At 40.9% G+C, this 21,512-nt stretch overlaps 1 protein-coding gene across 1 annotated transcript in view; it reads right to left on the bottom strand.

The window, feature by feature from the left end:
• SORBS1 (sorbin and SH3 domain containing 1) overlaps positions 1 to 19,028 on the bottom strand; it is a 180,089-nt gene extending 161,061 nt beyond the window's left edge. The window contains exon 1 of the mRNA XM_075025836.1: positions 18,935 to 19,028. The gene's annotated coding sequence lies outside the window, so the exon portion shown is untranslated. The remainder of the gene's footprint in view (positions 1 to 18,934) is intronic.
• Between the last annotated feature and the right edge of the window lie 2,484 nt (positions 19,029 to 21,512).

Raw genomic sequence — 21,512 nt, 5'->3', positions numbered from 1 at the left:
TTACACAGAAACTGAAGGACCAAAATTAACAAATGGAAAATGTAGTAAAGCCACCTGAAACACAGTCCTCAGCAGTGCCTGTTCCCTACACCTGAATCCCTTCTCCAGAACCCAGACACATCTCTCTCCTCATGGTGTCCTGGCACAGCATCCCGTAGCTGAATACTCCACAGCACACCACAAACATTTATCAAAGCATGTTTCAACTCAAGTTACATGTGCAGGGGTGGGTTTGGTGGGATAAATAGCATTCCTCCCCATTTCACACATGAATTAATGAAGGTGTAAAGCTGTGGGCAGACATCAACAGGAACATGGGTGAGGGAGGAGTGCCAGGCAGCCCAGGCAAGCTGGGGAGATGCTATTCGGGCAAAACAACGGTGTGCAACTGCGATGCCTCACTGTGACTGTCACTGCCTGCATCACCTGCCTGTCACAGCAGTTCTTGTTCATGAACCATGAGGTAGAGGAATGAAGGAATTTGCCCAACATTGCAGTCAGACTCTGACAGAGCTGGTATCAGAACCGGACACTGATTCAGAGCTCCCTTCTCTAAACATTAGACCACATGCTTTCTTTATTACCACCTACAAAATACACGACAGTACACTGTACAACACATGCCATAGTACCCCAGAACATGTCTGATCGGAAGCACAGGGACATTTTATGCCAAAGCCCACATGCATGTCAATGGTTAGCAGGATCTGTTCATCAATAACCTGCATCTCAGATGCATCAGAATAATGGCTAAGAGACTGAAAAGCCTGTCTGAAAAAGAAAATAGAACATGAGTGACAGAAGAGAAAAATAAGCAGATGGTTATATGTTAAACCAGGATAGACAAGCATTAGGAAAAATGGAATGCCTAAGTTTACCCAGGCCAATAGCAAAAACCAGCAAGAAATTGTTGCTAAATTTATTTTAGATAAAATTTCAGAACAGCAAACACACACAAGAACATTCCCACCAGCAAAGAATTACAGAAGCAGGTGATTTTGACTTTAAGTCTGTGGATGAGAAAACACAACTGTAATAGTTTAACGGACAAATTTCATGCAGAACATTTGGAGACAGTAACTGCAGTTATGGTTTCCTGGCCGGCCTGGGTCTGACACACATTTTATCATTATTGGAGAACTTTAATGGATGGGTTTTGCACCTCATAACAGTCATTCAGTGTACTACTTGCTGTTAGGACTTGCACTGTAGCTCATTAGAGTTACAAGAGTTACAACAATGAGCTCTGAATTGAGATTTTTGTGGCATGAGTGATTCTGGGCTTCAAATTGCAGAATTTGGCTATCTTAGAAGATGACCACCTTGAAACCAGGGCTACGGATAAACATTCAGAAATCAGGAGAGCTGGCTCTCTCAACACAAGAATTTTTTTTTAATCATAAGGTTTTGTTTTCTTTTTCAGATAACCTCATAAATGATACATTTTGAATCTTTATTATATTTCATTTTTTCTTCAATGGTTCAGAGCTTTTGGAAATCACATTTTCATGCTTTCTTCTGAAAATTTCTTCTGTTGCTTTCCAGAAAAATAATAATCCTGCACTATGACACCTCAGTACTGTCACAAAAATAATTCTTCCTTTTTCCTTTTCCAAGCACATTAAGAGGGAGGTTGGAAAGGAGAAAAAGACCACATTTAGTCATCTGAAGTACTTAATAAATCATTTTAAATGCTTTAAAAACATCAATAACTAATAAACTAATTTAAATTTGACCATCTGAGCCTAAGCCATCCAATTTTTATCTCAGTTTTAAAATACCACATATATACAATCTTAAAGCATTGATGAAAGAAGAGGAAGACAAAAAAGGAATTCTGAGAGCACCCACATTGCTCAGATACTGTTTGCAGGGGGGATCAGCTGTAGAGATACCCACATTTGAAAGTCACAGAACTTTTGTAGATGCTTTACTCAATCATTCAACAATCTCTTACTGCCACTGAGCTTTTTACTGCTTACCAGCATGCTGCTCAGGAGGGGAAATAAAATACCAGTGTCTAATGTTCCAGACAGAAACCATGACAATATATAAACAAAATGCTGAATTTAAATTCTAGTGCAGACTGATTAGATTGAAAGACAAGTTAGAGTGAAATGATGTCAGGTTCAGTGAACCAAGTGTAAAGGTCTTTATGATTACATTGTCATTTTTGCCTCAGTTGCAGGCATCAGCGTCTACATTGGATTACGACACCTGAGAATTTAAATACAATCATACATTTCTAATGAAAAAACAGCACATGTGAGTAATACAGCTCCATATTAACTTAATTACATCTTGCAATTACAATTACAGCAGCACTGCTACTGGGATGAAATTATTGTGACTGAGCCTCTCCATACTCTATGCAGGCCTCTCATGGGGGCCTCATGCGGCCTCGACTGAACTTGCACTAGAAAATCAGTGACAAAGACCAGAATGTGAACTCTGACCAGGTATAAGGACAGGGCTTTCATTGTCCTGAGTTGGCTCAGAAAAAGAACAAACAGAATTTAATTTCTGTGTAGAATATTGAGGTTGAAGCTGGACCCAAAAATAAGTGAAGGCATCTTCCCTCAGAGAAAATGGATAGCCACTGTACTCTATGGGAAATACACATTAGGGATCACTCCAAACTCACAATGATGATGTCCCTTAAGGCCAAGAAGGACCAACTGAACTAAACACACAGTACTCTTCTGCTGTTCCTATGCTTCTTGACAAGAGGGAGCTGGAATTCCTGCCTATCTTGGAGTACCTAGAAAGACAGCATGGCATAAGCAAGGACAGTCTTTCTAGTTACCCACCTTGACAGCATTCCAGCAACATGGTACACACTGCAGGGCTTGCTTCAGAACACTGCTTTCCCTTTTTAAATATTTTCCTTTGCTCTTAGCAACAGAGATTTTACAGATAGGCATGCTGGCATTACGAACTTCACACAGACAGAACATCGCTGTCTTTTTACATTAACTTTGCAAGCTTGTCTTACCCAATTTAGTGTCAGCACCCATCAGAATCACAGACCTGAAAGGTTGAACTGGAGTAATCAAACGCAGTTTTAGTGACAGCAGTTTGCTGAAATCCAGATCAAACCTCTATTTCTAATCTTGCCTGGCTTAAGGCTGAATTTAAAGTAAACCAGTACAGAAAAATGTATCACTGCCTCATCCACTTCTTAAAAGAAAGCAGCAACAATGTGGAGAAGAGCTGAGGCTGTAAAGACTCAAGAGTCTCCTCTTGCATTTTGCATTCTCCTCAATGTCTTCTCATGGTTGTGCTCTCTTGCATAGAGAAGCACTGGGAGATACGTTCCCCATGGTATTTATAAACCAACAGCTTCTGCAAAGAAGGAGCACCCTACTGCACTAAGGCTGTGCAACCTTCTTAACTATGGAAACAACATGTGAGTTACCTGTGGCTTTACTGATGACACAGTACTCGTGTCATCTGCAGTTCATCAGTGAGGACAGTGAGCACAAGTTCTTGCTCCAAAAGAACAAATCCCTAAAAGCATGGAGATAATGCGTTCCAATACCCTCCAATAGCTACTCCAAAGGCAGCAGAGGACTTACAATACACAGTCAAAACAGTTACCATTTATCCTGCACAGAGTATAAAAACATACAAATCACACACAAAAACAGCCCATCACAAAGCACTGGTAGAATACTTCATAATCCCAAAAAACATCTAATGGGAAATGCTTTCAGATATATGACTTAGTTTAAGAAAAAAAATCTAATTTTTATACCTCTCTTAAGCTTCTCAGGGAATCAAATCAATTAAATTGGCTAGCTACATTCAAGCAATTGAAAAACATTTCCCAGAAGACATACATAGTATTAACAAGATACATAGAGTTAAGTAAGAGAGAAGGAGGAGTCTAGAGTTTGTTTTCTGTCTGGAACTGAAGGACAGGGCGTGACTTTAGGACTTATCTTATTTCCTAGGGAGGGAGAACAACCCTGGTCTGTACTGCCAGACAGATTCTGCTTAGCAGCCTTCCCAGCCCTTCCTTCCACATCAGCCCTGTGCATCTCCCTTGCCTCAGTCACACACTTATATAAATGGTGACCCTTTATCAAAGTCAGCTTTTATATAAAGCAAGACACAGTGGCATGATTAGGACCTGATAAAATGAAAAACAAAACCCTCTTGTACAAAGAAATTGAATGATTCCCGGAAGCCAGAGTAATTGCTAATCATGAACAACCACAAAAAAAGGAGATGTTTTCTGAACTCCTCCATGTTCAGTGGCACAGAAATTGTGAAGCTATCTGCACAGCTGGTGACGGAAAAAGGGCTGCAACTCAAGAGATTTTTCACTTATAGCAAACAGCAGCAGCCCAGCTAATTTCATACAAAAAGATTTGTTCAACATATTTAGCTAATATTTACTACCATAAATAATATCTTGCTTATCAGTCTAATTTATATAACATTGACTTCCATGGTAAACCACATAAAAGATGACTTTACCAGTTCTGTGCCCTCTTTTTTTTTTTAATTCCTAAAGGCCTGAAAACTGTTTAAAAAGAGAGAGGTGTTTGGGACTTTTTTTGCCACTTGGTCTTTTCATTTAAAATATCAGTTGTCTAATTCTATGGTTTCCTTAGATGTCCTAGTTCTAGACTTGAAGCTCCTTCAGAGATATATCTGAGCAAGCTGTTACATTCTGGCAAACAACAACTTTTCTCCCAAACATTTATTCAGGTGTTCAAAAGCTTGGGAGTTTTGTTTGTTTGTTTTAAACTTTTAAGCTATCAAAATAAAAATACCTCTTCCCTGGACAGTTAGTCAGCTTTCATTCTTATAATATCCCTGATATAATTCTACCAGATCATCAATTATGCATACACTCTGGAAGAAAATATTGAAAAAAAGGAAAAAAAAAAAAGAAACAAGATATTCTTTTCACATACAGAAGAAAACCAGAGGTAGAAAACAGAGGGACGCTTTGGGCCTTTTTTATACATAACAGGAGAAAAAAAAAACCACAATAGATCACAAGTGTACTTTTTATCTTTTAGAGATTACTTAATGATGGCTTGCAAAAGTCCTCAGAAGGACATTAAATATTTCATTCATTTAGTTCATCCACTAAATATGGAGGGGTTACAGAAATTAACAACCCTCTGCTTAAGGACAACCATCTAGCAGGCAGTTAGCTGCTCTGCAATCATTGAATCGAATTTTTAGATTTAAAATTATATTTTCTTGTGAAATATTAAAGTGTCAGGAAGGGAAATTACCACAAGATTTGCACAACAAAGTAAATTTCTTTGGATTAAAAACCACTTTAAAATCTAGAAAGGTTTTTTTAGATTAAGGAAGGATAACAATTGCTCCATAAGAGTCCAGCTGACAGGAGTATGTGTGCTGAATCTCTTGTTCCTTTGGCTAACTGTATTTGTTTTCTCTTTCCTCGTGCTCCTTTGCTTTTGTGGTTCCAGCTTTCCTAATTTGGTCACCCAAAAGTTAACCGAAGACTAGTTGTGTAGAGTCCTTCTATAGTAAATGGAGTTGGGATTATTCATTGTTCAGAGTAACCAGAGAACACTACAGCAAATTAAGAAGAAACCCACACATTCTATCACTCTGCTGTTCCTTGTCCATGGCCTGTTCTTAAGATTGTCCTCTTATTCTGGTTGGGACAGCACAGAGCACAAGAGTCTCCTGGTCCACACCTGGGACTCGCAGCCACAAGAACCCAACTCCCAGCAGGGAGACTGCCCACCTTATTTTCACAGTCACAGTGAACTTTGTGTACAGCCCTTCTCTCAACACGTGTGATACATGCTATGCCAGCAGCTGCCACAACAACAACAACAAAATAATAGTTAATTCTGCCACATCCACATCCCTGCTTGATTCTGAGTTGGCCCTTAAAAAAAAAAAAAAGCCAGATGCAAACTGATAGACCAAATACCTTTTAAGACGCAGGCTGGCCATCCTTAATAATGCTAATAAAAATGGGGTAAACTTACATGGGTACTTTAGAAGGGCTCAAGCGTGTAATGCACACGCAAGGATGTGAATGCTGTGGCATACTGAGTGAACTCAGCATCACCCAGTCTGAAATACAGGAAACAGTAGTTCTTCTATAGGAACCATTAGGGACCTTGGGAAGATCTATGACATGTGTTAACTTTATTTGACATGTAAGGTGTCCGGGCTATAAAATGGCTTGGGGAAAGTGACAGTCTCATTTTAGTTCTTTTAATGTCCAGAGTATCCAGTGAATTCAATTATGTGTGATTACTGAATTATTAGTGATTGAATAGCTGGTCCTCTATCACACTGTGTTATCTGCCTCTGAGTACCCCTGTGCTACCATTGTTCTCCGAGCATAAACAACAGTCTTCTACCCTTGACCATGCCAGGACACCTTTTTCATGTGTTCTCTGTTGCATCCAACTACAGAAGAAATTTTTCTCAGTCAGACTCAGAACTGGCCTCAGGCCAGGCTCCAAATACTTCAGCTATGCTTTAGGTTCAGGTCTCAGCATTAGGCATCAGCACTGTACCCAGCCGGGGTTACACTGCAGCTCTTCAAGTCAGTGGGTATTATAGCATGTAGCAGACATCCAGAATGGCTTAATGGAAACAGAAGCCCTCAGTGGGAAATTATAGCTTTTACAGGAACATATGGTCCACAACCACTCAGTGGCTATAAAAGTGTTTATCGCAACATTTCACGGAGGGGAAAACAAAACCGAATTCAAAGATAACACACACTGCTTCTGAAAATCTTGTGACTAGCAGACTTGCACAAAACACTTGACCAAAACACCGACCAAACAGAAAATGTAGAAAGCTCCAGTATTTAGAGTGGAAGCTTATGGTAGTGAAGATGATTAAGTCAACTGCAGCAATGACTTTTTTTTTTTCCCCGCAAAGATCGCATCTCACATATCTATTGTGCTTTCCACTCATAATGACTCAAAGTCACTCCCATAAACCACACATGGTGAAAGTTCCTGCACTCACTACAGGGAACACAGACACTTCTGGGGTAGGTTACAACAGATGCTTGGAACTGTGCTTCTAGGGCATATCCAAAATGAGATATCGCCAGAGTTAATGTCTCCGTACACTTGCAAAGTGCCAGGCAGAGATGGTCAGACCTTTTGCTCACATTTTCTCTTGAGTCCACTAACTACTTGCCGTGGATGGTATCACAATCAGCACGCAGCTAGCAGGACTGCCTTGCACTGAGCCATCAAGATTGCTTCCTGCATCACTTATGTTTTCATGTAAATTCAAACATTAGATGTGGACAGAACATCCCTCTCCTGCCCAAAAATCACCTTGAGCACTAGCACAAATAAACCAAGGTTCTTACTGCACAGTAGAAGGCAACCCTGACTAGCTGGCAAAAATCCTCCATCCACATCATAGACAGGAGAGTGGAAGCATAAACAAACATTGTGTAATTTACCCGTCACCCCGCTCTGTATCAGTAACAGAGCTGGAAATAGAAACCTCCCCTATTAGACACCACATCAAGAGGCATGACAGGTGCTTCACAGAGCCCTGTTCCAAAGCATGTGTCAAATAGAACGTGGGCATAACATCACAGGGAGGCAAGAACGGGTGCTGAGACAGGCTCAGTTAAGCTTGCTGGTGAATGCTCTCGCCTGCACCTACCCTGTATGCAGTCACTTGCTTGCAGGACATGAATTTTTATCATTCAGTCTGCACCTATTTGATGACGAGAAGAGACAACATAACAGTGTCTCGCTTCTAATAGAGCCTTAATAATGAAAGGCAGTGATCCCACTTTATTCAAGGAAAATGGTCTTCATTTCAGTAGGAGTCTTCCCAAATACAAAATCAATTGCATTCTCAGACTTGGCCTTGGTTTACTAAGCCATTAGAAAGAGAATTAATTAATTAATTCTGAATTAATACAAGGACAGACCATGGTTTGGCAAGATGTCAAGTAAAGCAGACTTTTCACAGGATTAAGCTTTGTCTGAGAAGCTAATTGCCAACCAGAGGCTAATTCAGCATCAAGGAGTCACCTAAGATAAGGAGGTCTGTGACACCCAGCAGCTCAAGCAGTGAGGATTTCTTGTCACTCATTGCTACAAGGCAAACAGAGGCTCTGGGGTGTCCTTGTACTCTGGACTCATGAAGGACTTATGTTGCCAGGTGGCTGAATTCTTGTCTTAGCTGACGTGCCAGAGAAGCAGCACGGTATTTTTGAAGGTCATGAGTCTATATAAAATTATTATGGTTGATTTTTTTTTTTTAATTCAACAGCTAGATTTCATTTGAAAAAACTTCACTGAATTGACTTATATGAGTATATAACCTGGAAGGGATCCAATTGCTGAGCAGTGAGCCTCTATCCAGTAACAGTGGTTTTGCTTTAGCTCATGTAGCAGGGAATGCACTAAAGCACATGGGTCTTAACTAAAGTCTGTAATCAGCCTGAAATTCCCACAGACTTCTCCCACCTTCATCACAAAGGTGGGAGACCTGGTAGCCTACTGCTGCTACAGTACTGCAAAATACTAGTAGAGGGATAAAACCTATGACAGACAGGCATGAAATCATTTATCGTAAAATTTTAGTCTTCCTGTAGAAGAAAATAAACTATCTATGTAGAAACATCCATCATATCTCTTGGCCAAGGGCTTATGAGCTTTTATAATCGAACAAGGGCATATCATGAGTTAGTCACAGGATTTCACAGGGCTGAACTACAAGCCTTTATGAAGTAAATTAGATCATATTGTTTTTTTAAAAAATCACAACACAGTAGTTCACCTAAGAAGGCAGCAGGACAATGTTTGAGGAGAAATGTCACATTCAATAAAAAAAGAAAACCCAACCCAGTTCCAGTGACAACCAAAAAGTACATTAAAATGTTGATGTAAACAAGTTAAGATTGGGGAAATTTCCAACAGCTCTGCTTTGGGAGGGAGAAGTAGAGATGCCCACATTGTCTTCTCTTACTGCACTGTGAGCTGGTAATACCTTTAGCGCTCTCCAGAGCTCTGCTATCAACTCTCTTTGAGCAGTCTGTACAAGCCCTAGACCACCAGGAAACACTGAACCACTCATGACTGGACCTTCCCTGTGGGCTGGCCTCTGGAAGTTGCCAACCTCACCTCTTCACAGCAGGGAATCTCTGCAGCAGTGGGGAGAATCACAGGGCAAACAGCGTGGTGTTCAACAGGAGTTTTAGGCATCTGCTGTGAATCACACCAACTGCTGTATCACAGTAAGGGGCTATTCCATCCATTGAGTCTAAAGCATTGCTCAAAAGTAACAACAAACTACAATGCCGCTGCCGTATTTCCACATTCTCTCTCACTCTCCATTAATCCCAGGCCAACTTATTTAAATTTAAAAACCAAATGGGAGAAATTATTTAACATCCTGTCCTGACAACTTAGCTCAAAACCTTCCTGGATTAATTTAGTTCACCGAAGCCAATGAGATTGTATCCATCAACTCCAATAAGTACAGATCAGATCTTGGGTCCCTTGCGCTGGCAAGGGCTGGAACACAGCTAACAGTTATAGTCTGATGAAGCATGAGTCACAAAATACCACAGTTCACACTGCTTCTGAGCTCTAGTGAGTGGAGTATCAGCAGCAGAACATTCATTTGGGTCAACACAATGAGCGCATGCCTGGTGGGCACAAATACGCACATCTGAGTGCGCTCATAGCTTGTTTCTTCTAGTAAAAAACAATGCAAGACGGCAAGAAAGAACAAAAGTGAAGGCTGTGAGATGGCAAAGGGTTGTTGTCCTCTCTTTAATGAGGCCTCACAACATAGCAGGTGATTCCCCAGAGGCCAACTCCCAAGAGAACATTAATACTATAACCCCCCCTCCAAGGGAGGAGATGGAGGAGATGAGGGGAGATGTTGAGGTGCTTCTACTCCTGCCAGCAATGTGATTGCAAAACAAGAAACTTGGGTTCTTTTTAATCAAAATTCCACCCAAAGAGAAACAGACATACAAAATATGTAGATTGAGGAAAAAGACTTACTGGCAGGAGTGCCACTAGTTAAAGCCAGCTGCAGGGAGAAGGAACACCTCTGCCTCATTCATTTCCTGCACTGAACAGCATGATTTTATGTGGAACGTCTGACTGCTAAGTCCATCCCACTTTCCACTCTTCAGAGCTAAATAACAGGATTCCCTTCTGTCCCTCCATGGCTTCTAACCCAAGAATCTCCAGCTAATTTACTTGCTTGATAAACCCTTTTTCTTAGAGTTCTTACTGTTTGATTTTAGCACCAAGATACAGACTAGCATTTTTACAGATCACAACTATCATATGAAGATACATGCATCACATTTCTCAGCTAATTAGAAATAAAACATGAGCAATATGACTTAAGTCTAATAATCAGTCAACTCAGTGTCATAGGCACGAAGACTGATGGCCAGTCATTTGCCCTATTCATACCCATTTGTTATACAATGGGGCACAACGACCTCGGAATTTTAATAGGAAACAGTCTCTGGGGGGTTTGTTTCAGTTTTCTAAGTATAAATAATTTTTAAGAAAACAAGCATAGCTTTGTGATTAAAATATTGATACCATTTTTAGAACAGTGTTCCAGAGACCACCTAGCAAACTGAAGCAATAAATTATATATATTTTAAGAACACTTTTATTAAAAACTTACTGTTAATAAGTACACCCAGGCTTGAAGATCTGTTCTATCATGAGTATCAGTCTTACAGTCAGTAAGGCAGCCACCTCTCTGTGAAGATGTTAAGTTTCTTTTCTTTTTAAGTATTTTCAGGCATTTTTTTCTATGGATAATGTATTTCATGATTGAATGAGCATTGTGTTATTTATGGAAGTCTTCACAGAGGAAGTCTCACAAAGCTATGCAGACTGCTACGAAAGAGAGGTTAGAAAGTCTGTGGGTTTTCTACTGCTAGCTTTGTCTCATACCTATCTGAGGCAGGAGAGGACTCACTACCAAATATGCAAACTGTCCAGTGATTCCAGATCACAGACCAAAGCCGAGCTACAAAGCCAAGGAAAGGAAAAGGCGACAGCTCACCAGGCCCCATCTCATTCCTCACACTAGGTTCCATGTCAACAGCACTACACCCCATTGCCTCTCCGTCCTCTTCCTAGTCCTCCCACTCCCAGTCTTGTCACTTACTTAGCCAAAGAGCGTGTTGGGTCAATGTGGTCTCAGGCATATTTGCACAAGGCCTATTGTTATGAGGACTTTGATCTTAGTTGGTGCCAGTGCTGTTTGAATCCATGCAATAAAATAGAACCTGCTGCAAAAAAAGGTCAAGAAGAATAATACATTGTATTATAGCACTGCCATATGTGTAACTAAGCACCACTTTTAGGAAAACCACAACGCAATTTGTACAGGCCTTTGAAACATCTAGAAGTTAACAAGGAAAGACTATAAAAGTATTTTGTTGACGTGCTCAAGATGCTAAAGTCATATCCAAGTGCCTTCATCGTCTGAGGAAACCACAATTTCCAGGTTTGTGGTCTCAGATTCTATGATTTTTCATATATGTAAAGACTCCTAAGTCACAAATATGCTAAGAGATGGTGCCTAATAATATGGCGAGGTAGGACACAAACCATGTATTCTTCACAAATGTGTGCCTATCCTAGTCTTACAGCACCATGCTACCCTTGCTTAGCACATCTCACCTTCTAGAAAGCAAACTTTCTGCCACGTGGGTTTGCATTTATTCTACATTCATGTAACTTTTTGCGTAAGGGGAGCACAAATTTACTGGACACATGAATGTACAACAAATCTAAAAAAAACCCAAAAACCAAAATTATTTGGTTACTTACCCAACAAAACAGATTCAGAGATGTACTGTAGAGAAAGCGAGAAGAAACTGAAGCAAAGATAGAGTGAGGAAACAAATATTTTAACAACCTTTGTTCTTTTTTAATTTTTTATAGGAAGCTATATAAGTTCTTAGCATATATTGTGATTAGTTTTTCCTCTGCTGTTGTAAACTCTTAGGAGAAGAAAAGTATCAATAGGTAAGATAAAAAGACAAAAAATAAAAAGGTGTAAAATATTTAGCAGGTTCTTTTAATAATTAATCAGCCTAAGAGCTTTCAGTCTAGCTGTACTGACAGCACAGCCAGACCTTTCAAGAGAAGAAACAAAACTAAATATCTAGCCACCTATTAAAATGTGTTATCAGAATGCTATTTCTAGCCCTTCATATGTCACACTGCATCAGGAAAAACTGCAATACATAATCATTTTTCCCTGAAGCTGTAACTCTGGAGCATATATAACTCTTAACTGTCGCCCAACATGTCTGTGTATGTGATATGTTCTTTCCCAATTTTGCAGACTTGTGCCCAACAGGTTTCTGAGATTTCTTCTTGAGACACGTTATAGTGGTACAGGGTGCTAAGCAGTAATTCATTGCAATTTTCTTTAGGACACAAGACTTGACCTGATATACAGAATACTATGAGCGGTATCTCTCACACTACATGATGAAAGGTACTCCATTGTAATTAACACAAAGATCTTCTCTAAGGTTTCTGGAGACAGAGGTTGTATCCTCAAAGTTGTCTAGAGCAGTGAATCCACTTACTTCATGGAAGGAACCTCAGGATGGGCATTCAGTGACCCTGCTGGTATTCCCAGAGAAAGCTTAAACACAGCCAGCACTGTAAGTAGACCTTACACAGTACAGCCTCTAGTCATGCCATCTACCCTTGCAGTGATGATTTCAGGTGGGCAAGATGAGGTGGGAATCATTTGAAAATACCCCATGGTCTCACATTACCTGATACAAGGACTTGTAGCATTTTTAGGCAGCCTGAACTCACACTCGATTCAGTGTCTTTGCTAGGGCAGTACAATATCAGACCCCAGGTGCCAGTGGGTTACCCAGCATCTAGGACCTGGGTCATCCTCCAAGGCACTATGTAGACACTGACAGATCACATTAGTCTTCCTGGCTTTTTCACCCCCTACGAAGCACTGGCTCAGCTGCCTCCTATCATAACCATACAAATCTCAATTCTGAATTAAGCAAAAGACTGCCAACCACACTTCAATGTAGGGGTCCGCGTTCGGAAGATCTCGCGATGTCACGGAAAGTTAGAGGGTTAGTCGCAGCCTTGTGATGTACCTGTAATCCCGCCTCCCCTTGTTAGTATAAAAGGAATTAACTGCGCAATAAAAGGCGGAAGTTGGCGCTCACACTGCGTGTGTTATCTGTCTCTTTCCCTGGTCCGGGCCGACCAGTGATCTAAGCGTGGCACCTTGATATGTAGCGAACGCTACACTTCAATATCCACAAGGTGTTTGTGGAGCTCAGTGCTGCATGACTGCCTACTTACTCTCTCAGTACAGCTTACGTTTTGTGACTGGCTTATTCCCAAAACACAAGAATGGTTTTTTCCATGAGGATTAGAGGTATTTCATGTGCAAATAAATTTCACCCAAGTTTTCAGAAAAATAAAGATTTGTAAAATCAACACTTTATTCCACAGAATTCTACAAAATTAGCCAATAAAGGGGAGTTGCAAGTACCACCACTGCAAAGACATGTCTTATTGGAACAACCACTTGCAAATAGTTTTCCATGGTATTTAGAGAGCTCAGAGCACACCACAAAGAACATGGAGAGTAGGACACAGACCTAGTACAAACTAGTGCTATCCCTTGCTTAAATAACACCAATGATAAATGCATACGTACCTATAAATTCACCTAGACTGGGACAGTTTTGTAAATATATCATTAACTACCGTAAATGCTGCATAAGCTTTCAGATTAATTGATCTGAATATTTTTGAGATAACAACAGCTATAATTCCACATTATATCAAATAAGATTCTGTTCCAATGCCGGGCTTATTGCTTTTTCTTAGCTCTTCTAAACCATGGGCTTGAGCTAAGTGAGGGCTAACGCTACCTTACATGACACTACTGCTATTGACATAGCTGGGAAAAATACCAAGTGCACTCCCTAAATCTGGCCTTTCTCTCTTAGGGCCTCACATGACTAACTGGCCTGCTTGACTCGGAAGAACCATGCCTATGATTATAAAAGGCATTTGACTGTGAGGACCATTAGGCTTGGCCTTCCTGCAGGGCACCACTGGTGTCTCTTGTAATGGCAATGCTGCAAGCACTGGAAAGTGGGCTGAAACTCACAAAACTCATAATAATAACTGAACAACTGCTACTTTTGACCTTTAAATGCTAGGATCACTACAGACATAGAAACAAAGAAAAATGGACTCATATTCTGTTATAAGCCTCCCTTCCCACACAGTCATCTTCATCCTAATTACGTTCATTCTGCTCCAGGAAAAATATAACTTCTGCTCCTTATGTGAATGAGTGTTGCAGTGTTTATTCAAAACCAGAATAGCCATCTGGTCTTGGGGTGTATTTCATTCATATTATGTAAATAATTGATTCTTTGAAAGACCAGAATAGCTATAAATCAAACCTGTAGGCAAAACACGTTTTCATACATGCTGCTGTTTCCTGTTTTCCCATTTTGATGGAGGCATTGAAAACCCCCAGCCATTACAGTACTGAATAATCTTCTTTTGGTTCTCAGGATAAGAGGAAGTGGAATTATTTCAGAAGTCTTCCTAACAAAGAACAATTTTAGCAACAGTTTGCTTTCTAAGATAAGGCCACTCACTTCAAAGTTTTTATTGTTTATGAAGAGGGCAAACTTCAATAAACTGTTACAAGATTGGCTATGGATATAAAAGATAATTTCTTGTAGAAATTGCTTTACCTCTCCACATCACATTTCCTTCAGCTGTAAAGTGATGGCAGAGTAGCCTGCCTATGCTGGCATCTGTAGATAAGAAACAGATTTAGTGCTACACTATAATTCTGCTGCTAGAGAGAGTTCACACAGGATATGCAACAAACTTGCCTAAAAATCAATCCGGATCCATCTCCTCTTACTGTGAATGGGTAGGAAACCCAAACGCCCAGGTTTAGAGAGAATAAAAGACCAACTGATATACAGGCATTCACACCCCCAAATTTTGATATGAAGTGTCTGATCTGAGAGGCACATCACAAACCAGTTTTTCTACCTAATTATTCTCATCTAATACTATTTGTTTTTCTAAACACATTGCACTGAACAGCATCTATGATGCAGGAATCCAAAATTACATAATCATGCTTCATGATATCTTAGTGAGACCATGAGAAGGCATATATAAAAATGTATTATTCCTTCTAGTATTTAAATAGCATTTCTTTCTGGGATCGCACGTAGTGTCTGTTTTAGCAACACTTAGCAACCACACACAACAACATGAATGAGGCATAACTATATCTACTTAACAGAGTTGTTATGGAGTGGCTGACCGTCACTATCTGAGCTGCAGTTTGGCATGGATCAATTTTCATGCAAAAAGAACTGCGGAGCGCTGAAGAACTCAAGCATGCATGGCATCAGTATGACACCTTCTTTGAAAGACACCTCCAGTAGCACATTTGCCTTTACTGCCGTGCTTGGATAAGCACTGTCTTAGCTGGGTGTGAAGACACGACATCATCACTTCCCAAACCCTCTCCTCTAACTGATCCAAATACCAAGTCAGTCCAAAACCTGCTTATATTGTGGCATGTAGAAGGGTCACACTACAGTTTGCACAGGAACAGAGGCTGAAATCATACAAAAGTCGAAGGTCACATTCATAAATCCCTATTTAGATATACAGACTAAGTGCCAATCCCCCAAGGAAAAGGAAAAAGTGAAGGGAAGCATATGGGTACCGAGTATTGTTGAAAACCCAGGCTTCTGTTAGGCTCCTACTTCAGAAATCTTGAGCAGCAAGTAAAAGCCCTAGCATATTCTTTTACACAATAAAAACAAAGAATAAAACAAGGTACCCATGACTGAGAACTTCAAAGGCCTGAATTAAAAACAATTTTCAAAGAACACTGAACATTATCCATGCTGCCAGTGCATTTCCCAATGCTGAATAAATCCAAAGCAAATATCTCACAAAAAAGAAAGCTTTTCTGCTGAAAACTTCTTGTCCACTTTTAAAGGTGCAAGCAGTTTCCATAATCTTATAGGTGGCCTCTGCTCTGATACAAATTACGCTAAGCAATGAAAGTGCTGTCCCTGTCTTAACACCTGCACCACAAACGACACACGTTGTACAACCTAATTCCGTAATGCTCATTCACATATATAGCTCCACAGAAGTTAATGGGATTATGGAAGGGATTGAAGACATCAGGATCAGACCAACAGAACCTCTCTGGCTCATTGCAAAGGACTCAGCAAAGAGAGAAAACACAATGATTGTTCATCCATCTTAGGAGATCTATACCATAGTCTTTGCTCAAAACAAAACAAACAAAAACATCAACAGCACTGCTTTGACATCCCCACCTGCCCTGTTCTACAACAGACCACAGAGGCATTTAGTGAAGTTCAGGACCAGAAAACTGAAAAAACACCAAAGAAACATAGAGGAACAGATAATTAACCAGTGTAGCCCTCTGCTGCCATTAAGACAAAGCATTCTGTAGTAGTTTCATCAATTAATTAGCACACCGTATACAGTAACCCATCAGAATAAATAAATTCTGTAACCAACATCTGCTGCCATCTCTTAATAGTGACCTGAGTGTCTGCATGCACATGCATGGGCCCAAGTACACACACACAAAACACATTCTTAAAAATAGGACATGTAATTTGCACGAAGGTTTAACGAAGGTTTTTCCCCCAGATTCAAGCTTTGCAAAACCAGTAAACTCATAATTCAACATTTGCAGAGTACTTCAAAGTTTCTCTGAGCTCTCCTTTCCCCCTCCCTCCAAATATTTTCCCTCCCCTACAAACAGAAAACACAAGAAGAGACCTGTTTATCACATGACCTTCCTTTGGAGGAATCCTTACGTTTGTACTCTCTGAATCACTTACATAGTAAAGAAAAAGGAAGCTGCAAATAATATTCACATGGAGCACACAATTCTTACCTTCCTGACTTTTAGGTTAGCCTTCTGGGCATGTGAAATTTATTAGGCACTGTTTCTTTCTTCTTGTACAGTTTAGGCATGAGCTTGTGTGTATGTTTATGTTTACAAAAAATCTGATGTATTCCAAAAAAGGCACACTTGCTGTGTTTTGACTGCCTAAATATCACTACTTATATCTTTTTATGGTATTATCAATCAATATTGGCTTTATAGAACAGGATTATCTTTTAAATTAACTATTCCTATTTAAAGATAATAAGTATACTTACTGAACAAGAAAATGGGAGTGTAAAAGAAATGGGAGTCATTAGGGACACTAATGTGACACATATGTATTTTCTGGATGTGTATATGTGCAGCAGAACCAACATGGTCCAGCCTTTAAAAGTCAGGAGATATAAACTCTGCTAGTAACCTTGAGCAAGCTAAACGTCCCCTTGCTTTCCCATACCTTTTAGGTAGAGAAGCTGTCTGGGACAGATACTGTTTCTTATTATGACATGGTAGCAACAAATACAAGAGAGAACAATCTTTCAGTAGCATAATCCATAAAAATGAAATATTAATGTACCAAATATTGCCCCAGAACAGCAGCAGTAACAGCAGTGCCAGGCAGAATAAAGAAGCAGCAACTACATGTAAGCAAACACTGATCTTTGGGTAGAAGAGTCAAGAGCACATTCTGCTTAGAACAAATCCCACTAACAATCATCAGGCCTCCACTCTGATCCCCTTGATTTGGGAGCTATGGTGGATACCCATGTGTGGAAGTGTAGCAACCATGGCACTGACACAAGCACAGGGCACTTACTGATTAAAAATCAAACATGGGTAACAGCAGGAGCACAGGCAGTTTTGCTGAAATGAGATCTGCCCAGCAGGGCAGGCATGTCTTTTCTTCATTACCCTAATAGCCTAATAAATAAATAAGAGATAGTTGTGTCCATGGTAATCATGCTGGTGATTTTTTTTTCCCCTTCCTTTCCAAGACACCTTAGGAGAGAGGTAGCCATACCAGCGCTGCAGAATCTGATCTGTAAATAAAAAACTGAGACCTAAATGAAGCCCTTTCTGTGATAGTATTTAATTAAAACTACTGTGAATTCTCAGGCAACCATCATTCATCGGGCACTGGTGATACCTGAAGCTGCTGCCAATTATTTTTCATTCCTGAATTTCTTACGAAGAGATTGCAAGAGGTTTTTACACCTCCGCATAGAAGTACACAAAATACAAATACTCAGGAACAACAGTGAGACTAACCAGTAGCCTCTTCTCCACTTAAAAGACACAATGGTTTCATACCCTGCCATTCCCAGCTTCTGTTTTATCCAAACTACAGCAAGTGTCGGCTTCCTAAAGCACAGTATTCTCAGCATGTCACATGCAGGGCAGCATCCATGCACCACTGACTTGGTAATTGCATTATCTGCAGCCACTGATGAATGAACAACAGTAATGCATACATCCTGGGTTTAGCTCTCTCGGGACAAGGAGATACAGACTCTCCATACCAGATTCACTCAGTTTGCTGAGTCCAAAGGCACACAGAAAATGCCCGAGTGCATTTCCTCTCATTTTAAAAGCAATGTTGTATTCTGCTCCCCCTTCCCACTGACAGGAAAATAACATTTCTATTTACAAGCATGCGAAACTCATTCCCAAATCTACTTCTCTGCATCTGCGATCGATTTTACCTGCAAATAACAAGGCTTGAATAAAGGGTTGCAAAAATTGTGGTGTTACACCGACTGCCTCTCCAGATACTAGGAAAAAATAGAGGCGCTAATATCCCACAGCATAATGGCCCTTTAAAGAACACCTAGTCCTTATGGGTATAAATAATCGCAAGAATAAAATGGAGCCAAGGCGATTTTCATTGCGGGAGGGGGGTGGGAATGGACCAGCTGCTCCGAAAAGTTAAATGCGCAGAGGAGCTTACCTTGGAGAGGCAGCGGCCGCCTCCGTGCCCGCCGAGCCGGGACGCCGCAGCCCCGCTCGCCCGAGCCGTGCAGCCGCTGCTCCCCCGGCAGGCGGCGGCTGCTGATGGGCGCCGCCCCCCGCCCGACAGCGGCGCGGGAACCACCCGCTAGGCGCCGGCACGGAGCGAGCCCTTTTCACCAGCGCAACAGAAAAGGAGAAAAAAAAAGAAGAGAGAGAGAGAAAAAAGAAGGAGAAAAAAGGGGGCTGCTCTTCCCAGTCGGAGAAAATAAACCAAACCCAAGGCCGAGGAAGCGGTGAGCGGAGCGGCCGGCAGGCCGGGAGCGGGGGGATGCGGCAGCCCCTCGCCCGACCTGTTGCCTGTGTCGGTCGCTGTTGGCTCCCGGGGTGGTGAAATTTGCTGAGGATTGAGGGCTTGGAAAGCCGTTCGTCGGTGCGGATAGGTACAAGGCTTAGCAAGCGGTAGATGAAGGGATTTTCAATGCAGCCATCGTTGTATTGAGCTTATGTAATACAAATCACAGAAAAATAAGGAGAAGGAAGGGGCAAGAGACGACTCTGACTGGTAAATCACTGAATGCTTCATCTGGAAAAAAAGATCAAATAGAGGAGAGGGGAAATCCCTAACAAATCCCCGTCTCATTCACCCTGCATTGCATGGGAGTAATATTACCATTTCGGTTTCATTAATGCTTAGGGCACTACTCCTGGGTCAGTTTTGGTGCTCCGCAAAAGTGAGGGAAAGCCAGTCCATACTCAAGAGCATATGCACAAAACACACAAAGGTACCAACCCACATAAGGCCTGACTGTGCCACCTTCGTCTAAGGAGGAAATGCAGTGGACATAGAGGGAATTTTATCCTTCTCGGGCTGTCATGACATCTCATGTTCTTTTTTCACCTTCAGTGGTTACAGTTCTGGGGGTTGTTTTTTTCACCTTCAAAGTTCTTTTTGTCTTTAATATACTGACAGCCATAGGAATCTAGTTTATTTGTTTGTACTTGAATACTACCCACAAATCAAAAATATCACCAAATAATTCAAACCAATTGCCAAAATAAATGAATTAGATTTCAATCTATAAATTAGTTTGAGAAAAGATCAAATATATTTTGGCTCCAATTGCCAGAAGACACAAAGGAAGTTTAGCACCAAACTTTGCTCCCTCTAAAAACACACTAACCGTTCAAGTGCAGCTGGAAAAACCTCCTTCATTTCAGAGAGATGAATACGTACAAAACTCAGGCCTTCCAGATGGGGACTGGAAGTTTGCGGCAACGATCCCAAGCAGTCCTCCGCTTCTTGCAATCCCCAGGAGAGAGGAAAGTGACCGTCATCTCAGAGCAGAATGGACAGCGAGGAAATCTCAAACCTGAAATCCAGCTTGGGCAGAAAATAAATGTCTGTTTCTCTCTCATCCAACAGAGAGAAGGGTGACAAAATTTGTGGCATTCTGCCAAAACCATTGAACCCACTTAGGCACAAAACCTCATATTACCTAGACTGAATAGCATCAATGAGAAAAAAAAGGTTGAGATTTTATTCACTGATATTCCCACACTTCCAAAAAAAAAAAGACTCCCTGCATCATAACAATAGCAGTCTGAGAAAAACTCAAAGCAAGGCCTAGGCTTGACCTAATAGCTGAAATGCTCATTTTCAACTTAGAGACTTACTGAAATGCAAAATGTGTGCAAGCGTGCATGTGTATATACATCTCCATGCAAAAGAGGCAGAGCCCAAGATGCACTGTAGGTAGACAGCCAGTTAATCATTGTAGCCTTGATCTCTCCTGTTCGGGGTCTGTAAGGGTTGTTTGCCTGTCTCTGCTCTTGAAACAGTGCTTCTAAGGACTAGCTCAAGTACCTTTAACTTAAGTAGATTGAGGATTTGCTAGTTTGTACCTGGACCCAGTAATGTCAATCCACCAATCTAGAATAGCTGTTCTGTTCCAGGCTCTTGCGTGGGGAAGGCAGACAGGTGCTTAGCAGGATAGGTTCATCTATCAGCCAGATCCACCAGCAGCACAAAGCAAAGCTGGCTGTGCCCTTCTACTGCATTAGCACCTCTCAGTGCAAGAAGTCCTAGACCATATTTTTATCTGCACTGTTAAAGTACTGCTTCTGCTATGCTTAGAAAGATTATACAGTTGCTTATGGACCCTGTGCAGCACTACAAATGAATTGATGGGATCACAGGGAATGCACGAATGAAGGTCTTTTCTGCTTGCAACAGAGGAGTCAGGTCTACTATGATACAAGCTTAGCATTGACATGGCCACCAAACTAGTCCCACCCACAGCAGCAGGCAACTGCAAGTCATACTGTGGAGAAACTAAGATTTTAAGTGAAAGCATACTTACATACATGACCCAATTTTCAAAACCTGTTGAGCTTTTCTGAACATCCACCTAAATAAGAGCAGATATCTTCCAAAAAAACCAAGCCTGCACCATTTAGCTCATACAGATAAAAAACTCATCAAACCATACTCAGCCTATCTTGGAGAAGCCAGCATTTCCTCTGTAACAGCAGAGGGCTTTGTAGCTTACTGCTGTCAGCAGGTGACTTTACAGATG

This window comes from Buteo buteo, chromosome 4 (assembly GCF_964188355.1).
Source record: "Buteo buteo chromosome 4, bButBut1.hap1.1, whole genome shotgun sequence".
In the NCBI taxonomy this organism is placed as follows: Eukaryota; Metazoa; Chordata; class Aves; order Accipitriformes; family Accipitridae; genus Buteo; species Buteo buteo.
The sequence above is the reverse complement of the archived record's forward strand: the minus strand, read 5'-3'. Positions and strand labels throughout refer to the sequence as shown.